The following is an 18,888-nucleotide window of genomic DNA, read 5'->3' as shown; positions in this document are numbered from 1 at the left end:
ATTTAGCAGAGAAGCTGGAGATGTGCCAGCGCAATAGCTAAGCTGCTGGAATAGCCTGTGCACAGCCCCTTCCAGTTTCTAGACACTGTGAACCTTTCCTAATAGCACGTTTAACATAGGAGGTGGAATGGTGTTGATGAGATGCATCAAATCTCCGTGGAATGCTTTTGCTAGGAAACAAAATGCTGATGTCAAAAGAAGGACATGTTTGTAGCGGGGAGCAAAGCTGCTGAACCTCTGGGCATAGGGTCTATCTTTAATTGAAGCAATTCGAGCAAAACATGTCATCTCTGCCTGCTCCCATTGTTCTCTTCGTCTAGAGGTTGGTGCATGATCTCCCTCCATCCTAAACTTTCACATACGCACAGAACTTAACAAATATTTAGAGCCTGGGGACCAAGGAGTGAAATAAAACTTGAACTGTTTTACTGAAAAATTTACTATTTTTTAATGAGTTTTCTTTAATAGTCATTTTAGGACTGGATTGGCTGAGAAAATTCCTAGGTTAATATAGGTTCAAAGATTTTTTTTTTCCTGGTAACAGCTGACTATGTTAACTTATTTATGAGGGATTCATGAAGGGCACTTACATAAACTAAAAACAAAGAGGCAAAGCTTGATTTTGCCATAAAAGTTATTTCCTTTTAAATGTGTCTGATCCAGTGTTTTCTTTCTCAGGTTCTTGAAGGTAGCTAGGACAAGACCAGAGTTGCTTTTTGTTCTTAATATGTCAAAAGCCTAATAGAAGTCCTACATTTTTTAGCATGAGAGAGCTCTACGGTTAATGAAATATACTTTTTTTCTTGTTTGCTATAATCGTATCACCCTGGCTAATTGACTGTGGATGATTACGTAGTGTTTTATTGTCCATGGTGGAAAATAATAAAAAAAACTTTCATGATAAAAAAAATCTGGGATACAAAGACATACCTCTAACATTTATATGGTTATGATTATTGTTGTCTACATTTTTTTTCTTCTCCATAAATGGGGATGTGAATTCTACACAGAAGCAACATAATGACTTTGGGCATAGAGTGAGAAGTGAAGAACACAGGTTCTTCTGATTTGTGGTCAGTTCTCTTTGAAAACAATATTTGGTCTTTTGATCCTTGGTTCCTCTGTCTAAAGCTATTGAATTCTCCTGTAGTCTAGGTTATTGCTTATGGGGCTTGTTGAAATTTGATCTCCATGAGTCTTCCAGTAGGCAATGGTACAGATAATGTTTTAATAAGATGACTAATGAAACATATTTTAGATAACTTCCAGTGAATAGAGTGGAATTGCTTTTGATTGGGAACGATGCATTCTTTGTGCTGGTGATGCTAAATGGGCACCTCAAAGACTAAGATTGGCCAAGTAGGGCTGTTAGGTGATTGGTTAAATTATATAGATAGGACCCCTGCTGATACTGGACTATAAGAAAGTTACTCAAAGGGATGCCCATGTGGCTCAGTCTGTTAAGTGTCTGCCTTCGGCTCAGGTCATGATCCCAGAGTCCTGGGATCAAGTCCCACATCGGGCTTCTTGCTCAGTGGGGAGCCTGCTTCTCCCTCTGCCTGCCACTCCCCTGCTTGTGCTCTCTCTTGCTCTCTCTCTCTCTAGAAAATAAATAAATAAAATCTTTAAAAAAAGTCACTCAAAGATGAATCTTTGAAAATATGTAAAATTAGTTAAAAAAAAGTCCAAGAAAGTCATTCATGACCACGGAAAGAAATATGCCTCTATGGTTGATAGGCAGGGCAGCAGCACTCAGCCATGAACCCCTTTAAAGAACCCCCTGCCTTAGCTGACACATCAAAGGTCATGGCCTTTTCTAGGGCTGGACATGAGGGGGGTGTAGGAGGGGGACACTTACAAAGGCCTGACCTCTCATCCCTACTTGGGACAGCTTCCAAATCAATTCTGTCTTTAGAATTTCCCCAGAATTCAGCTGAGGCTTTCATTGAAACCACGTCACAGCTCAGCTTCTCCCTCTGCTCGGCCCTGTCTTTTTTCTTTCTCTTCTGTAGATGTTGGTCACAAAGGATCCCCCAACAGCCTCCTGGCACACTACTCCCTTCTGAGTCAGTTTCCCAAGAAACCTAACCTGCAGCAGCCTCCATGTGTACAAATGAAAGGGCTAATCCTGGCTGCTTTTATGTCTCATGTATACAGTCTGGGGCCTGTAGTGTAGCCTGCCTTGGGAGGTGCGGTAACCAGCCTATCTCCTTATACTTAGCCTGGGTTGTGCTTTTGACTATATCTAGCCGTGTATGTTAAATCAACCTCAGTGGTCATAACAAACCCTAAGACATTCATGTATTCCATTTCAACTACCTTGGGGAAGATTCCCTCTCCACCCCCTGCCTTCCGTATATTTAGATTCAAAGCATGTGAGATGATTTCTACTGAACTCAAGCCGTGACCAAAATCCAACAGCATCATCATGGTCTTGCTGGCTAAGAGGCCTACTTTGGGTATCTGAATTCACGCATAAATAGTGTTATACACCTATTCTGTTTTCCAGAAGATATTTCTTTGGATCCCAGATGTTGAAAGCATCATCATGTTAGGAGCCAGGAAATATTTTGTCATTTCTGTTATGTGCGAAGAATAATATTTAAAATATTTCCCTGAATTTGTTATTTTTCCATCTTGCTTTGCAATTTCTATCATTTGTAAGCTTAAGTTGGTTTCTCTATGTATGTTTTCAGTGTGCCTGATTAAACCTGTTATTGTGGTTTTATTTTGACACTTTTGGTGTCAATTTTCAGGAAACACCTGTCTAAAGAACAACGCAGAGCTCATCCTACAGGAGCGAGCCAGCCATCTCTGCCAGGAGTAGTAGAATTCTAGCATCTGTGTGTTCAGGCCAAATGGTGCCTGCATCAGTTTGCATTAATTTACTTATTGTTCACATTGGAGGAAACTCATGATATAAAGATATGTTTACCAGGAGACCATTTTTGCCAAACCAAAACCAATTTCAAAGTGTTCCTGGAATCTTTATTGATTATTCGGTCAGAACCTCCTCTCAGTGTAGCAGATCTCCCATTATACCTTTAAGATCACTGACACAAAACTTGGTTAGCCATGACTCTAGCTAATAAGTGATGTGTTGCATAACGTGAAAAGATAACACACTTCTTCAAGTATCTTTTCTTTTTTTTTTTTTTTTTTAAAGATTTTTTTTTTTTTTATTTTATTTATTCGACAGAGACAGAGACAGCCAGCGAGAGAGGGAACGCAAGCAGGGGGAGTGGGAGAGGAAGAAGCAGGCTCACAGCAGAAGAGCCTGATGTGGGGCTTGATCCCATAACGCCGGGATCACGCCCTGAGCCGAAGGCAGACGCTTAACCGCTGTGCCACCCAGGCGCCCCTCAAGTATCTTTTCTTAGTTGGCTGTGATTTGTAAATATTGGAGAAAATGAGCTTTTATCTTTGGAAAAGATCCATCTTCATAAGTATTTTTTCTCTGTTTTCTTGGGATAAAACATGTTTACCTTTAGATTAAGAAAATTATAATAATTAATAGGTGATTTAGAATCTATATATTCAAGTGTCCACACAATGTTCCATGTCTTTATTTTTCAGTGAGTGAACTAAAAGCCAAATTCTGAGGACATTTCCTGCTGTGATGATGGGAAGCTTGATTTCTTTCTTCTTTTGTTGGAGTTGTTCTCCCTTCCCTGAGTTGGGACATGAATCTGGGACCTTTTGCAGAGATAAAGTATCAGAAAGGAGGCCCTTCATCTTTCATCATGGGACATCTGTGTCCTGGACTTTGTATCCCCTCCAGATTCATGTGTTGAAGCCATAACCCCCAGTGTGATGGCATGGGAGGGGGAATCTTTGAGAGATAATTTGGTTTGGATTAGGGTGGGGCCCCCATGATGAGAATGATGTTCTTATAAAAAGAGGAGGAGAGACCAGAGCTGTGAGGATATGTCGGTATCTCCAGTCCAGGAAGAGAATCTCTCATTTGGAACTGTTTCTGCTGGCACTTTACTCTTGGCCTTCACAGCCTCCAAAAGTATGAGAAGTAGTTATCTGTTGTTCAAGCCACTCAGTCTATGGTATTTTGTTATACCAGCTCTAACTGACTAATACAATCTGTCTGCATTGATGGCTGCTGAGATGTTCCTTAATCCTGTCCACATGGCCTCTTCACAGGTGGCATGTTTCTCCTCTTTCTGGGAATCTCTGCCAGGCTGTCTGTGGTCTCATTTATTTGAAGCATCATGCAATACCTCTGTCGAATTTCGTCACCTCTTTCTGAGCAGCACACAGGTTCTCTTACTCTTTTTTTAAAGATTTTATTGATTTACTTGAGAGAGAGAGAGCACACACACAATCTAGGGGAGAGGCAGAGGGAGAAGCAGCCTCCCCACGGAGCCCGATTTGGGGCTCTATCCCAGGACCCCAGCATCATGACCTGAGTCGAAGGCAGACACTTAACTGATGGAACCACCCAAGCATCCCGCTTCTCTTACTCTTGAGACCTATATGCTTACTCTACTTTTCCTGGGTTCACTGCCTCTATTCCTAACACTTCAGATTCCTTTATACTGTATGCGTCTGAGAGGAAAAATTTAGACTTATAGGTAGGCAATTTCTATATCCACTGTTCCTTGAGACTCAGAAATCCTATAACTTCCTCAAGAGAAATTCCTTTAATTAATAATGGTAGTAGCAGTAATAGTAATAATAAGATTCCTGTGGGGGGATCACGTAGATTTTAATATCTCAAAATATTTTCGCCCACAAATCTTAGCAGCCATTTATTGACAAGATTTTCATTGTAGACAGGTAAATAAAGGGGGAAGCAGGGGCCTTGTGCAGAGTTTTGGACTAGTCAGCAGAGAGAAATTCTGATTTCAGTGCAAGTGTAGCAGGCTTCGATACCAGTGATCAAAGATGGTTTGTGCCGGCAATAACATGATACAACGATGCTCAGTCATGGGGAACCAAAGGTCTTTCTCCTAATACCTATGTTTAAGTCCTGACTAGCTGTGAGATCCGGGCATGCCACTTAACCTCTCTGTCTTTCAGTTTTCTAATCTGTAAAATGGGGCAATTTTAAAGTACTTAAAACAGTTTCTGACACATATTCTTGTTGCTGAAGGGATTGTCATGGCAATGATTGTTGAAGAAAATGCCAGTACTGTTAGAAATGTAGGTCACCTCTCATCCCCTCCCCCATGGCAGGAAGGAAGGAATAATGGGGAGGGGAAATATTGAATTGACAGCGTATTTATCTAGATAGAATGGAATTAAAAGCAGAAGGAACTAAATTTCCTTTGAATTGGTAAGATTAAGTTTCCTGACATCAGAGGAAATGGGTGTCTGTAAATCCATTTTTAACAAGTGGGTCAAAGTGTCTATAAATTCATATCTTGCTATGATAATTAGATAATTACCTTTTAAAAATAACATGTGGTTTATAATGCATCAGACACAAATGCAGAATTTATTGGTAAGAACTAATTGATTCTAATTAGTTTGATACCTAATTTGGTTTTATGTTTCTCTCCACATTTTACCTTCAAATTGAAGACTCTTTACCTTAACAGCTCATACAGCATAATCTGTTAAACATTTCTGGAGAAAGAAATATATCATTCCCTTGGAAGTTATTCATTCCAATCATAAAATGCCACAGGCTTTCTCCTCCCCCCCATGTCACCCTGCCCCCATTCAGAATTCTATAGGGGAAGAAATGGTAGGGAGATGAAAGTCCTTTAAGACTTCTCCTTTTTAGAAATGAGACTCTCTTTTCCCTAATTTAATTAAAATAAACATGACTTGAGAAAGAACAAGAAATACCTGAAGGTTTAATTCTAGTTTCTCTCCATCTGTCAGACCCATATTTTCTGAAATGACCTAGCAGCTGTGTGGCAGAGACACCCTACACTAATGTTCTCTTTTGTACTTGTGTAAGACTCAAGTTTTAGTAAATATTTCAGTATTTTATTTATATCAGATACAGTCACTTTTTAAAAATGCCATTGAAAGTTCTGCAGTTTCCATCGAAGGTGGCATATTGGCCATTGAAGTGAGTTCTCTAGCTGTATCGTTGACCTGCGAGAAGATTTGGGAGCATCTTCTGGTTCAGAACTAAGTATCAAATCGTATGAGGAGAATCACTTGTCAGTAACTCTGAGCGAGCCATGGTCTGCCACGCAGAGGAGAGGCCAGCACATATTTTGTATGTTCTTAACAAAAAAGATAATGTATTTATTAGGCAAAGCAAAAGTAATGTGATGATGGCAACCTGGACATGAAGTGGTGCTTCATTCATCATTCATTCATTCAGGCAGTCCTTTACCTATTTACTGAGCACCTATTATTCTAGGCACCCTTGGAGGAGTAGGGGGAACTTGTTTAGATGCAGATCTTGCTCTCAAGCACATTAATGCTTGGAGAATCCCTTCGTAGGGATGATGTCATGTATGTCACCTGAGAAGAAGTAGCCAGAGGGTTACTCCTTATAGAGAGTGAGAGGGGAGGGTGTGTGGTTCTTTAAGCTTCCGTGGAAGAGTTTTAAATCTGACCCTTGAAGAATAGATGAAATTTCACCATGCATCTCCCTATATGTATATTTTAGGGGAGGAATACTATGGGTGCATTCAAAGGAGGCAGGAAGGTAGAGGGCATATTCAGGAGGAGTGAGTGGTACAAATGAAGTAAAAGATAATTAAAAAAATAATATTTATTGTAGTTGATAATAGTTTATGAAGGAGCTTTCACATTCAAGAGTGATTCTTAAAACTTCTCTGGGAATATACAAATAGCTAAGAAGAGCGTGGTAGCGTAGCCAGAGATGGCCAGCTACGGGATGTAAATCTCTTTGAAGCCTGACATTTTTTTCCTAATAATTCATACGAAGTTTGCATTTTATTCCATAATACATTTGCTTTTAATATAAACAATGTCTTAAATTGTTTTTGGGAAGGTGCCACTAGCCTGTGGCTGCACATACCCCTCGGCAGAGTGAGTATCTTATAGCCCTAGGTGTACGTGCTCTGAGTTTGAGCAGCATGGGGACGTACTTGTTCAGATATGAGTAGTAGAAAAGGAATATTAACACCACATTGTGGCCGGCCTTGAGCAAGCAGTTCTAGGCTAACCCACTTGGAAGAAATTCTTTAGGTAATGGGGAAATGATAGAAGGTTTTAAAACAGAAGTCACAAGGTTTGAGTTTACTTTGGACAAGTAGGATTGGCTTGTTAGCAATATTTATGATAGATTAGAGGGAAGAAAAAGGAATGAAGAAGGCCAGTTAGTAGCTGCCAAAGAAATTCAGGGTAGTGGCAGAGAGAAGGTAACAAAAGAGAAGAAATTTAACATAGACCTTCAAGAGATGGAATTTGAAAATTGATTGGATATTGGTAGACAATGGTGAGAAAGAAGCATACTTTTCTTTGGTAACTGTGAGTTGGACCGTCCAAAGGTCCATTAAAAGACAGAGGAAATATGAGAGCCAGTGGAGCAAAACTGTAAGTAGAGGGTGATAAGTTCCGCTTGAAACCACAAAATTTGAGGCAGCCAGGAGTCATTCTGGAGTCTGTCCTACAGAAGCATGGGCAATTTAAAGAAAAAAATCTCCATTTATCTCATTAAGGATTCATGTATTTCCAATAAAATCTTAGACATAGTTAATAATGTTTTATCAACATTTCAAAGATATTTATATGTTAGTATAGTTATTTAATAAAGTTTTATTACTAATAAAATGAATTTTAAAAATTAATAGTAGAGATTTAGGGTCACTGGGAATAAAATAAACTTTAAATTCCAGTTAATGCATACAACATATTTTGGTGTAGAGAAGTATGGTAAGAGATCAATAAAGTACTTTCAAGGATAACATATATTTTATTAGAATAAAATTATATGAGAGAAGTAAAATGAAAATATGAGTTCAAGAAGACAAGGAAAAGGTAAAATTCCAAATGGTAAAGAGTAACATGTTCATGTAGGTTTAAAATAGATTGTGACATATATGGTTTCCGTTGGATACACTGAAAATTGATGAGAGCTTTATTTTAAAGTATCAATATTTACAATATTCTGGAAATTGTATGCTTTCAGTTATTTAATCTTATAATGAAAAATTTTGGATATGAACTTAGAAAATGTAGGAGTGGTACATAGTTATTCAAAATTATTTTAGGAAATACACGAGCAAAAAAAAAAAATTTGAAGAGCACTACTCTGGCATATTGTCTCATAGTTATTCTGGAATCATCTCGTTGGATGCTGCTCCTCTGAATTTGTGTTTCTTCCTGCTGGTCTTTACTCTGTGTAGACAATAGTGTCTTACCTTGTGGCCAGTGTCAGCATGAGGCATGTGGCCTGCAAGAATGTCCCCAGGAATGAAGTATTGCTAACCCTTTTGAGGCTTCTGGGCTGGGGGGGGGGGAGGTGGTTCAGATAAATACTAAAAATCTACAAGTCTTCATCTGGGGTCAGAATCCTGTTTCATCCTAGCTGTGTGGCCTTGGGCAAGTCACCCAGCTTCTCTGGACCTCATCTATAAATAACTGATGGAGTTGCTGTGCGGTTAAGTAAGATTATGTTTGAAAATTACTTTGCACTGTTTGATACACAAAAAGAACTAAAGAAATAGTAGTTATTCTCAGGACACCCAGTCCCTTCCAGAGCAGGTGAGTTTATAGAGTTATATCACTTATTCTGCTCTCCTTTTCTCTTTTAAGCAAAACAAATCTTTCATCAAGTAATAACTCAAGCAATAAAGTGACAGTAGAATATTAAAATAGGTATTTGTGATGTGTTCTGCTGTCTACCAACAATTAAGCACCTTTTTGATTACTAGGGTATTTCTCTGCTTGTGAGTCAGTGCCCTTCGGTAGAAGCCAGAAAATATCCTAGCAGGTGGGATATGAGGATGTTCCTATGGCTTTACAGATCACATGCATTTACCAAATATTGGGGTTGGGAGGTGAGTAGTATGAATCTACTTTCAAGAGGAAGGTTCGGCGAGGCATGAAGCATTTGTGGCCAGTTTCAAATATCTGGTGTAGAAGTGATGCCGGTGCTGGGACCACGGTAATGGCAGTGGAGTCATGTTCACGGCAGCTCTATAAATTTCAGAATCCAGTTCATGATGGCAGCTCTATCACATGATCGTAAGACTGGTTCTGGACAATTTATACCTCTTTCCTGGAAGTCTAGCTCCTAATCTGAAACTCTACCCTTCTCATCTGTCCTGCGAACTTAATATCCTTTCAACAAACTTCTTTGTCTGCCTACCCAGCATACACTTTTTGGACTGAAGCGAACGTGCAGTAGATGGTTTTATAGGACAGGCTTCTAAAGCAATCAGCACCTATGTTCTAACATCCAACAACAACTTAACCTTCCTCGGACTGTTTCAGAATCTCCTTTTATATAGCACTGCATCCTTCACACATAGTTCCAGCTTGTTGATGTCTGCAGGGCTCTAAGCTGTGTGCTGTATAAGGAGTTACATTCATTCTTACGGTCTTTTATATCAGGAGTTCTCAACCGTGTATCTTCTCCAACACATTGGACCAATATGAAATCATACCCATCATAGCAGCGATGTTGATTGAGTGGGACTGGTATTGGAGTGGTGGGGGAGGGCACTGCAAACTGGGGAAACTGGGGTGAGTGGGAACATCCAGTAGATGAATGTTATTTGAAAAAGCCCAGAGCAAAATCTGATTTACTATTGTTTACCCCTTACCCTGTCCCTTTAATTCTAACATCACTAATCTGGAGTTGAATTGTGTTTTGAAAAGCTAATCAAAATGACAGTCCCTACCTAGATAATAGTGAATAATTTTTGCATCCCCTTTTCATAGGTAGATGTAGGAAAAAAAATATGATGGCATCCAGGAACGTGAGTCCCTGAGATTGACTTTGTCCTATAATCCATCCATCCTTGGAAAGTACATGAAACAAAACTTGTAAAAAAAAAAAAAAAAAAAAAAAAAAAAAAAAGTCTGAGTATTTTGATTAGCAGATATGAAAGTTGCATTGTGTACAACATTTTTTTTGTGTGTATTTTTAAGGGGTACAATATTTGATGTAGTCCATCTTTTGGTCTCCTCTTTGCTTTTTCATTAATCAGAATATTACTAGTGCCACATGTTGCATATACCTTTTAAAAAGACTTCTTCAGTTGCACTGATAAATGTTTTATATATTTATATATATATAAATATATAAATTTTTATATAAATATATAAATTTTTATATATATATATAAACACATTTTATATTTATAAAGTATTTAATATATAATATATAATTTAATATATATAAAGTATAATAAAATTTATATAAATATATATTTATATAAATGTAATATATATATAATATATATTTTAAATAAATATATAAAATTTGCTCTGGGTGCTAATTAATAAATAAATACACTGCAGCCTCTTTCTGAAAGCTGAGGGCAGAGTAAATGAGTCCTGCTATTTCAGAGGCCTTCAGATTTTATGTCTAATACTCAAGATTTCAAACTTGGATATTACATTAACCTTAGATATGCTAGTAAACAGTGTGGCCAGACAGCTGTCTCCTGATTACATATCTGAGAAGATAAATATGGTATTTATGCCAATCAAAGTCAACTGCAATTCACTTGTTGACTAGTCTCAAGCTTAATAGAGGGTTCTGCAAACAGAAGAAACTTAGGGGATGTCAGCTGGAAATGAAAAAATTATTTACCCCCCAGCCATCTTCAGGCTAAAGATGCACAATCCCTCAATACATTCGTTAAATGTGAGAAAGCCTGCAAAAACTTGGCAGGTTTACTGATATGTCATAACTTATGTAAGAATTGTCTGGTCTATGAAAAAAAAAAAAAACCTCTCTCTCTCTTTTTTTTAATTGTGAAAACAATGTCACAACATTCCAGGGAGTTTGGCAAATAGAGGGGAAGATATCAATCATAATCCCAACACACAAACATTAAACCAAGTACAACATTTGTGGGTTTTATTCTTTTTGTTTTTCATTCACATGGTAAGCTTCCCATTGTTGCAATCATGATGTACTCATAACAACTTTGTTCCTTCTTAGTAAAGTCAGCATAGGAAGGATTTTTTATTTGTGGCCATGTTGCCTATAATTAGCCATTTAAAAAAGTTGTGTGGTCTTCAATCGGGTGGATATACTGTAATTGATTGAATCAGTCTCTTACCTGTGGTCGCTGGATTTACTTTTAGATGTTTTGAATTATGAAATGTGTTTCCATGAATTTTTTGTATCACTGTGCTTTCCATTTTTGGGGTAACTTCAAGATAAATTACCTGCTTATAGGGGAATCACAACTGTAAGTGCGGATGCAAGTCAGCCTTCTTAGTGGCAGGAAGCAGAGGGAATCCTGAAGTGATTGTAGGTCATTTGCTGAGAGGAGAGCAGAGTATGCCTGAAATAGCTACTGGTAGGAATGAAAGAAAATTGACAAGTAATGATAGCTGTCATTTTCTTTTGGGCCCTCGCTATGTGCTTGCTGATGTGGTAAGTGTTTTATGTGCACTGTCGCATTATAGTTGTATAATTTTTCACTAACCCTCTGCAGCACCAGTTTAGGCAGAGTAAAATGTCGATATTCAAGCCTGGATGTTTGCCAGATGGTACAAGGGAAAGGTGATGATGAAAGGAAGTTGAGGATCTAGCATGAGAGATGTTGAGGGGAGATCATACATCTCAGCTAGATAGAATGGTAGAAGAATGTGCACATTTAAAATGCTGTGCGGTGCTAAGGACAGATTCTTGCACCAAAGCACTGGCTGTGTGGACCATAAATAAAAGGACAATTTCTTCAGACAACCTTTGTATTAACAGAAGAGACCTGACTTGGCCTTGCTGGTTTATTACCCTGCTAGGTAGGCAGCCCACTCTTTTTAGATAAACTCTCAAGTTGGAAAGCTAAGTGGAAAAATAAATTGAGTTAGAATGTTTTGACTGGTCTTCTTAGGAGTGGCCATGTAATCGTCTTTGGCATCATGGCCCCTGATGATGGATGGGCCTATTGCACACTGTTACTCCACAGTCTTTTGGGCCAGCCTGCTTGAGAGAGATCTTGCATCTGTCACTTACCAGCTGGTAACTTCAGCCAGTGTGTCTCTGCCCTCAGTTCGCTCACCTGTAAAATGGGGATGCTAATGATACACACCTCATGAGATTGCTGTATCAAGGCACTTAGAGAAGCGAAGTTTGGGCTGGCCATCATCGCATGTTTATTATAATAACTTCCACTACTTAGGATTCTTAAGTGCTAGCAATATGACAGGTACTTTATTACTTCAGCTCATTTAAGTCTCACAAAAAGTTCTGCATTTTACAGATGAAGACACTGAGGCTTAATAAAAGTAAGTCATTTGCCTAATGTCATCCCAATTTATAAATACCAGGGGTGGGTTTCAAATCCAAGACTGCTTGAACCCAAAGTCTTAGACAGCTTTCTTGAGAACACTACAGTGTTTTGTTTTCTGTCTCTAACTCTGTTTAAAAAGAAAAAAAATTGGGTTTGTTTGGAGAGCTCTAGCAGATAGTAGTGGCTCATCCATATTCCCTCAAATTTCTCTACTGTTTCCTGCCCCTCAGCCCTGTTATGTTTTCCTTCACTGCATCTGATACCAGTGTCTCTTTGGTAGAGGGCTGCCTTCAGGCTACTGAAGTCACTGGTATATCCATAGGCTCATTCAAATCCTAAAATAAACAGAATCACCAGGAGGGCTTGTTAAAAACAGATTGCTGGCCCTTTTTCCAGAATCTGTGATTTTAGAGGTCTGGGGTGGGTTCCTAGAATTTCCATTTCTAAAGAGTTCCCAGATCTGGGAATGACACCTTTGAGAACCACTGTCTTAGAGTCTCCATTTTAATTAATTATAAGTGCTCAACAGTACTGTGAAAGCAAACATTGTTGTGGCTTATCGAAGAATAAAAAAAGAAGCCAGTTAAAAAATTGTAAGATAAACAGAATACTCTCTTTTGATTTACCTTTGTCTAGTATCTCTGTTCTCCTCCCTTTATCATTTTCACGTTGATTTAAATGTTTCTTTAAGTTGGTTTTTGCCTTTTAACCTAAGTGCATTTTGAATTCATGAGTCCAGTCCATTCTCTTAATGTTTTTTCTTTCATCTTTTCCTACATTTTTGATGTTTTCAGTTGCTCGTTTCATTTTCCTTCTTTTCAATTATTGTTGGTTTGATCAAGATATTGTTCATTCAAATTTTCTGCATTTAATTTGGAGGGCTTACTGTATGTTTTCATTCCAGTTATGGTCACCACCCTCTCCTTGCTCTCCTAACAATGTGCAGATGACTGTACTGTAAATGAAAGTTCTGCACAGTGCACAGACTTCCCTCTAGACCCACTGTATCTCCCCAGGGCCAGGCTCTAGTACCCTGCCCCTCGAGACTCGTCCCTCCTTCCCTCTCCTCCTCCAGCCCTGTAATATCTTTGGAATACCTCCACCTTTCTTTCTCCATCCACCTTCAAGTCCTAGGGTTTGCAAAAATAGTTTCAGAATTTCAGAAATGATGTTGTGCACTTCCACATGGGAGTGGCAGTAGAAGAAATATGGAAGCAGTGGGTCCCTTGGCTTTCATTAAATCTCAGCAGTGAGACTTTTCTTCTTCTTCCTCCTCCCTTAATTAAAGGTTCATGCTCTGCAGGTGACTACCTTGAGCTTTACTGTCTCAAAGGAGCTTAGCCGTGGCTGTGGGATGTTCTCAGAGGCTTACTAACAGCAGCAGAGATAGGAAAAGTTCCCAACCATAGAAACTTCCAGGAGCCTGGCTATTGTTCCGCCTATTTCTGTGCCTGTTTGGAAAGCTAGCTGAAAAAAAAAAAAAAAGAAAAACAGGGTGAGCAAACCATTTATATAGATATCAGACATCAAATGCTGTATTTTATTTTAAGAAGGTAAAAAATTTCCAGTGGTGTGTGTCAGAGCTCACAGCAGCCTGAACACCCTCTGTTACACCCTGACACCTCGCCACCTCTGCTTCTTGGTGTCTCTGTAGTTGGTCCTTGATCCCCGAGGCTTCCTGAAGACCTCAGAGTCCTTGACAAAGCACAGTCACCGGTCTGGTTGCACCTAAATGAGCATGTTACACAGCCAGAGCGTGCTGCCCCCTAGTCAAGTAAGGGTTGCTGTCAAGGGGATACTGGATTCACTTTTTGTCAGTTTGTTTCTGAGCTCTGTGGTCAGGTTACATCATTGTCTTCACTGAACGTAGCGAGGTGTGCCCTCTCGTCTCAGAGAGGTACCACAATATTTGCTTGTGCAATTTTGTCCTGTTTCCTAATATTTTTTTTTAACATTTCAATTTGAAGGGTTTGCTGACTCTGCCACCATCTTCTTCTATTAGACATCCTTGAGGTGTGTCTCTGACACTATGAAATGGGGTTTGTTGAGTGTAAGGTTTATGAATATGAAAAGCAGGAAATTTGCATGATTGTAGTACATTCTTCATTGAACTTCTCTTTTGTTTGAGCCTACAGCCTGTATCAGTGTATGAAACAATTAATGAACCCCAATTGTTGAAAAAAGGGTGAAATAAAAAAAAAGAATAAGTGGGACTGTAACTTACCTAAATGTTTTATAGTTTAGCAACCAGTCTATTTGTGAAATACTGTATCAACATCAACATAGTTTTAAGATTTCAGTTGTCATCTCTTTTGGAATTTTGGACATTAATTCATTAGTTTGAGAATTAAAAAAAGAACAAACTTTAAAGTTTCCTTTAGAAAAACAAGAGAATCTTAAAAAAAATTTTTTTAAAGATTTTATTTATTTCAGAGAGAGGGGGCAAGCATGGGGGGGTGGGAGGAAGGACAGAGGGAGAAGCAGGCTCCCTGCTGAGCAGAGAGCCCATGTAGGGCTATATCCCAGGACCCTGAGATCATGACCTGAGCCAAAGGCAGATGCTTAACCGACTGAGCCACCCAGGTGCCCCAGAAACTTTTGATTATAGTTTTCCTTTTCTAAATATGAAGTGTTTCCAAAGACATGAGGCCCACAACATTGAGTTTTAAGCTTACCCTGATGAGATGAGGTAAGATATAGAAATTTGAGAAGAAACAAATGATGCTACGTGTCCCTTTAATGTGAATGGAGGGAATGTGAACCAGGTTTTTGTGAGGCTCAGAAATGATGGGCGTGCAACATCTTTTCTGCTTTATTTTTTTTTTTTTAAACTCTTTCCAAAACTATTAAGTACTATATAAATCTAAAGCACACTTTCATTTCTCCAATATTTGTCCAAGATCAGCTTTTCAATTTCAAATGACGTATGTACTCCCGTGGGAACACATTCAGAATGAATTTGCAGTTAATTACTAATTTGACCACAGCAATCAATGAAAACACCCAAATTTGAATATTTCAGAAAAACAAAAAAAGCCTTGTTCCTTATCTAATATTTTCACAGACCTAAACACACAGGCCCTTGACAAGGGTGGAGTTATGGCTATATGCCCTGGACAAATGCTTTTGACTAATTGCCATATGCGTAGGTATCCCTGTAGCTTTCCCCAAATCCTACCTCACGTTCCGCGTGACATCCTCTGCTTGAAGTCCATCTACAGCCTACACATTTGCTAGCTTTAGAAAGAACAGCCACCTGTTCTCTTTTCCCTGAAGGTCTATTTCTTCATTATTACATACCCCAACAAAGCAAGAGAGTTGAGCCAACTCTAAATGTGTGATGGGACTCGAAAAAGACAATATGCCGAGGGCAGGCCAGGAATTTGGATTTTTATCTTTAATTCACACAATGGTTGTTCTTGATCATTTGAACTGAGGAGGAGGTTATCAAATTGAGAAGGGATGGGGCATACCTGGCATTTCTACTGAAGCCGCGAAGAGACAGAGGTTGGAGATATTTTAATCTTGTTCTATCTCCGAGGCTTCATGACCTTTGAGAGTAAACATGTGACTCAGCCCAGAACAAAAAGGAAAAAAAAACAAAAGAGCAAAAAACTCTTAAGGGGGTAGAGATTGTAGTTAGCCTAAAGCATTTTGGTTTTCCTTAATAGTACACTTCAGTTCTCAAAACTAGTTTTTTCTAAAAAAGAAGAAAAACAAACACCACTGAAACCTCCTTATGACCTGCCAGATAAACTTCCTTACGTTTTTTAATATTACACTTTCCTATAGATTATATGCTGAGAGTGGAAGACAGGAAACCTCCTTTGACTTATTACTTTTAATAAAGTGATTGTCTATAGTAGGCACATGATTTGACACCAGAATTTTATTTCTTGTTTGATTAACTCTCAAGGATTATGATTTGAACAGCTATCAGGCTATGGTCAAAACTTGAAATACTCTCTAAATTCATTTTTTAAAAATTTATCTCATCAGAAGGAAAAAAGAAGTCCGATAACATGTATATGTAAAAAGGATTATCTAAAATTTAAGTAATATCACATCTACACTGTGGCACTTGTCCTAAAAATGTTCCAAAATATATATATTTTTTCTGTATCTCTCTCCAAATGTAAAATTTAGACATTCTTTTTCATTTCTATGTTGTAAATTGATTATATGCAAATCTCACTTAAAAGGTGATATAAGACATATTGGGACATCAGATAGGAATGTGACTGTCATCCAAATCCTCGGTCTTATTCTTATTGACACCCTGAAATAACCCCACGTTCACCCCAGATAGTCAAAGTAGACTTATCAGAGAAATGCAGAAATTGAAAATTTTTAAATGAGCATCAGATTGGGCAGACAATATTGGTTTCCTAACCAACAGTCATTCCCTTTTTAGTGAACAGAATGCCAATTATGTTGCAAGAGTGATCAGAGAATGAGAATTGTGTTCCCAGAAGGCCAGCCCCTCTGTAACTTCAGGAGGTGAACGGTTGACTGGTCTGGGCCAAGCAGTCATCCTTTGCCAGTATTTGTGATAGAGATGGGGGTATGACACATTTTCACAAGACATGAGACGAGACTTTCCGGATAGTTTCAGGGACTTCTGGGAAAGTTCTTGCTTTGATGGAAAGAGAGGGACCTGGGAGAAGAACTGCCCCTCCCCTACTTTTTCTCTTTTGGACATTGTCATTTAAGGATGTGTTGCTCAGAGTGGTAGTAGTTATTTGGGGAGCATTAAAGAGAAACTTGGAGGGTAAAAGCCCATTGTGGGGATGGCAGCACAGAGAATGGGAACCACAGAATCCTCTGGCCACCATTCTGCTGAGTTAACCTGAGCTGCCTAAGTTTGTACTTCTTTTTATGAAATAATCACTGTACTGATTGTTTAAGCTACTAGTCATTGTTTTTCTCTGTTGCTTACAAACAAAAAGTATCCTCATGGACGAATAAGCATCCTTTTTTGCTAGTTCGCCCAACTTGAGTTTTCCATTTTTCATTTGTTAGGGCTACTGAATGGTTTCTATTGTGAATTTTAAATTTTGAATCTGGATTCAACATGGAAGAGGAGATTTCAGTAGATGTCCTTGGGGTCCTATAGTATGTGTTTACATTTGTTTCTGCAGGTTTCACAGTGGGCCAGCTTTTATAGTAACTCAGAATCCTGCATTTCCTAAAGGTAGTGTTCATTCAAACCCACACTTGCTGCTTAGTGTGGGCACCCTGATAGAAATGCAGACTCTTGAGCCCTACCAAATCAGGACCTGAATGTTATTGAGATTCCTGAGTGATTTGTATCCAGTTTGAGAAGCTCTGTAGTAAAGGAATCTTCCTGGGATTCTAATTTCTAACAGATGAGTCTATTTTTACCCATGGCCCTAAGAAGAAAGAAGCATCCAGCTTCCTTCTTCAAGCAGGTAGGAGGGAGACTTCTCAATTCCCTATTTCAGAAACAGAAACAGGGTTGCCCTTTGTCCTTTGCAGCTCATCCCCTGCAGTGAACCAGTGCCCTGGTCATCCTCCCCAGGTGGGCTTTGAAACCTCAATTTCTACACTCCCCTAAACACCTTAGCTTTGCCAAACAAAATAATCTGCTTCTGTGGTCTCTCTTCATTTCCGGTAGCTTTCTTGATGTCGATATTTTTTAGGTTTTTTAAGTGGATGAGTTTGTTAGCCTTTACACATTTTTGGAAGAGGAGAGGATCTTTTTCTGCTCTCTTGGACTGCTCTATTGATGGGAAATCTCAATTCCAAAGTGCTTTAGTTTAGTGAACTTGTGGGAAGTAGGAAAAGTAAGCATAAGATATTAGAGAAAGACCGTAGCTTTTATTTAATTTTGATAAAATAATGGAGTAATATAGGCTTAATTATAGCTGTTAGTAAAACTGACGTGCATAGAAGTACTGTTAAATTAACAGTAGGAAAAGGGAGAGAAGACATGAAAAGAAAGCTGACTAAGCTGACAAGATTAATGGAAGGTAAGTAAGGGAAACTAATGATAAAATGTGTTAAATAATAAGCAAATGTGTTAAATAGTTAAATAGGATGGAGTGAATAATTCCTCGTATGTTAGTTATATCAGCAAATTTGCATGTATTTCTATATCAAATAATCAGAATGGTGTAAAAAAAACAAAGAAAATTCAATATTTTGCTGTTTTTAAGAAAGACACCTAAAGCAAAGTGTCAGATAAAGGTAGAAAATATTGATAGAGATGTAACAGGCAAATGCAGAAGTAAAAAGAGAGCAAGGAAGGAAAGAGAATTCAGACAAAGCAGAATTCAAGGTTAAAATCATTAAAGAGGACTGCAGAAATAGACTTTAGGCAGGCCTTGCATTTGGTTCGGCTGACGGATGATACACCTGGGAAACTGCTCTTCGCTCTACTTAGCTCTTCCTAAATACTGAGGGATATGCTAAAGGCTGTCTTGTACCAGTTTTTTTGTATCTGGTGAGTAGGCAGGAAGGGAGCCAGATTTTTTAAGCCATGGCAAAGGAAAACTTCTCT

Source organism: Ursus arctos, unplaced genomic scaffold (assembly GCF_023065955.2).
Source record: "Ursus arctos isolate Adak ecotype North America unplaced genomic scaffold, UrsArc2.0 scaffold_33, whole genome shotgun sequence".
Taxonomy (NCBI): Eukaryota; Metazoa; Chordata; class Mammalia; order Carnivora; family Ursidae; genus Ursus; species Ursus arctos.
The sequence above is the reverse complement of the archived record's forward strand: the minus strand, read 5'-3'. Positions refer to the sequence as shown.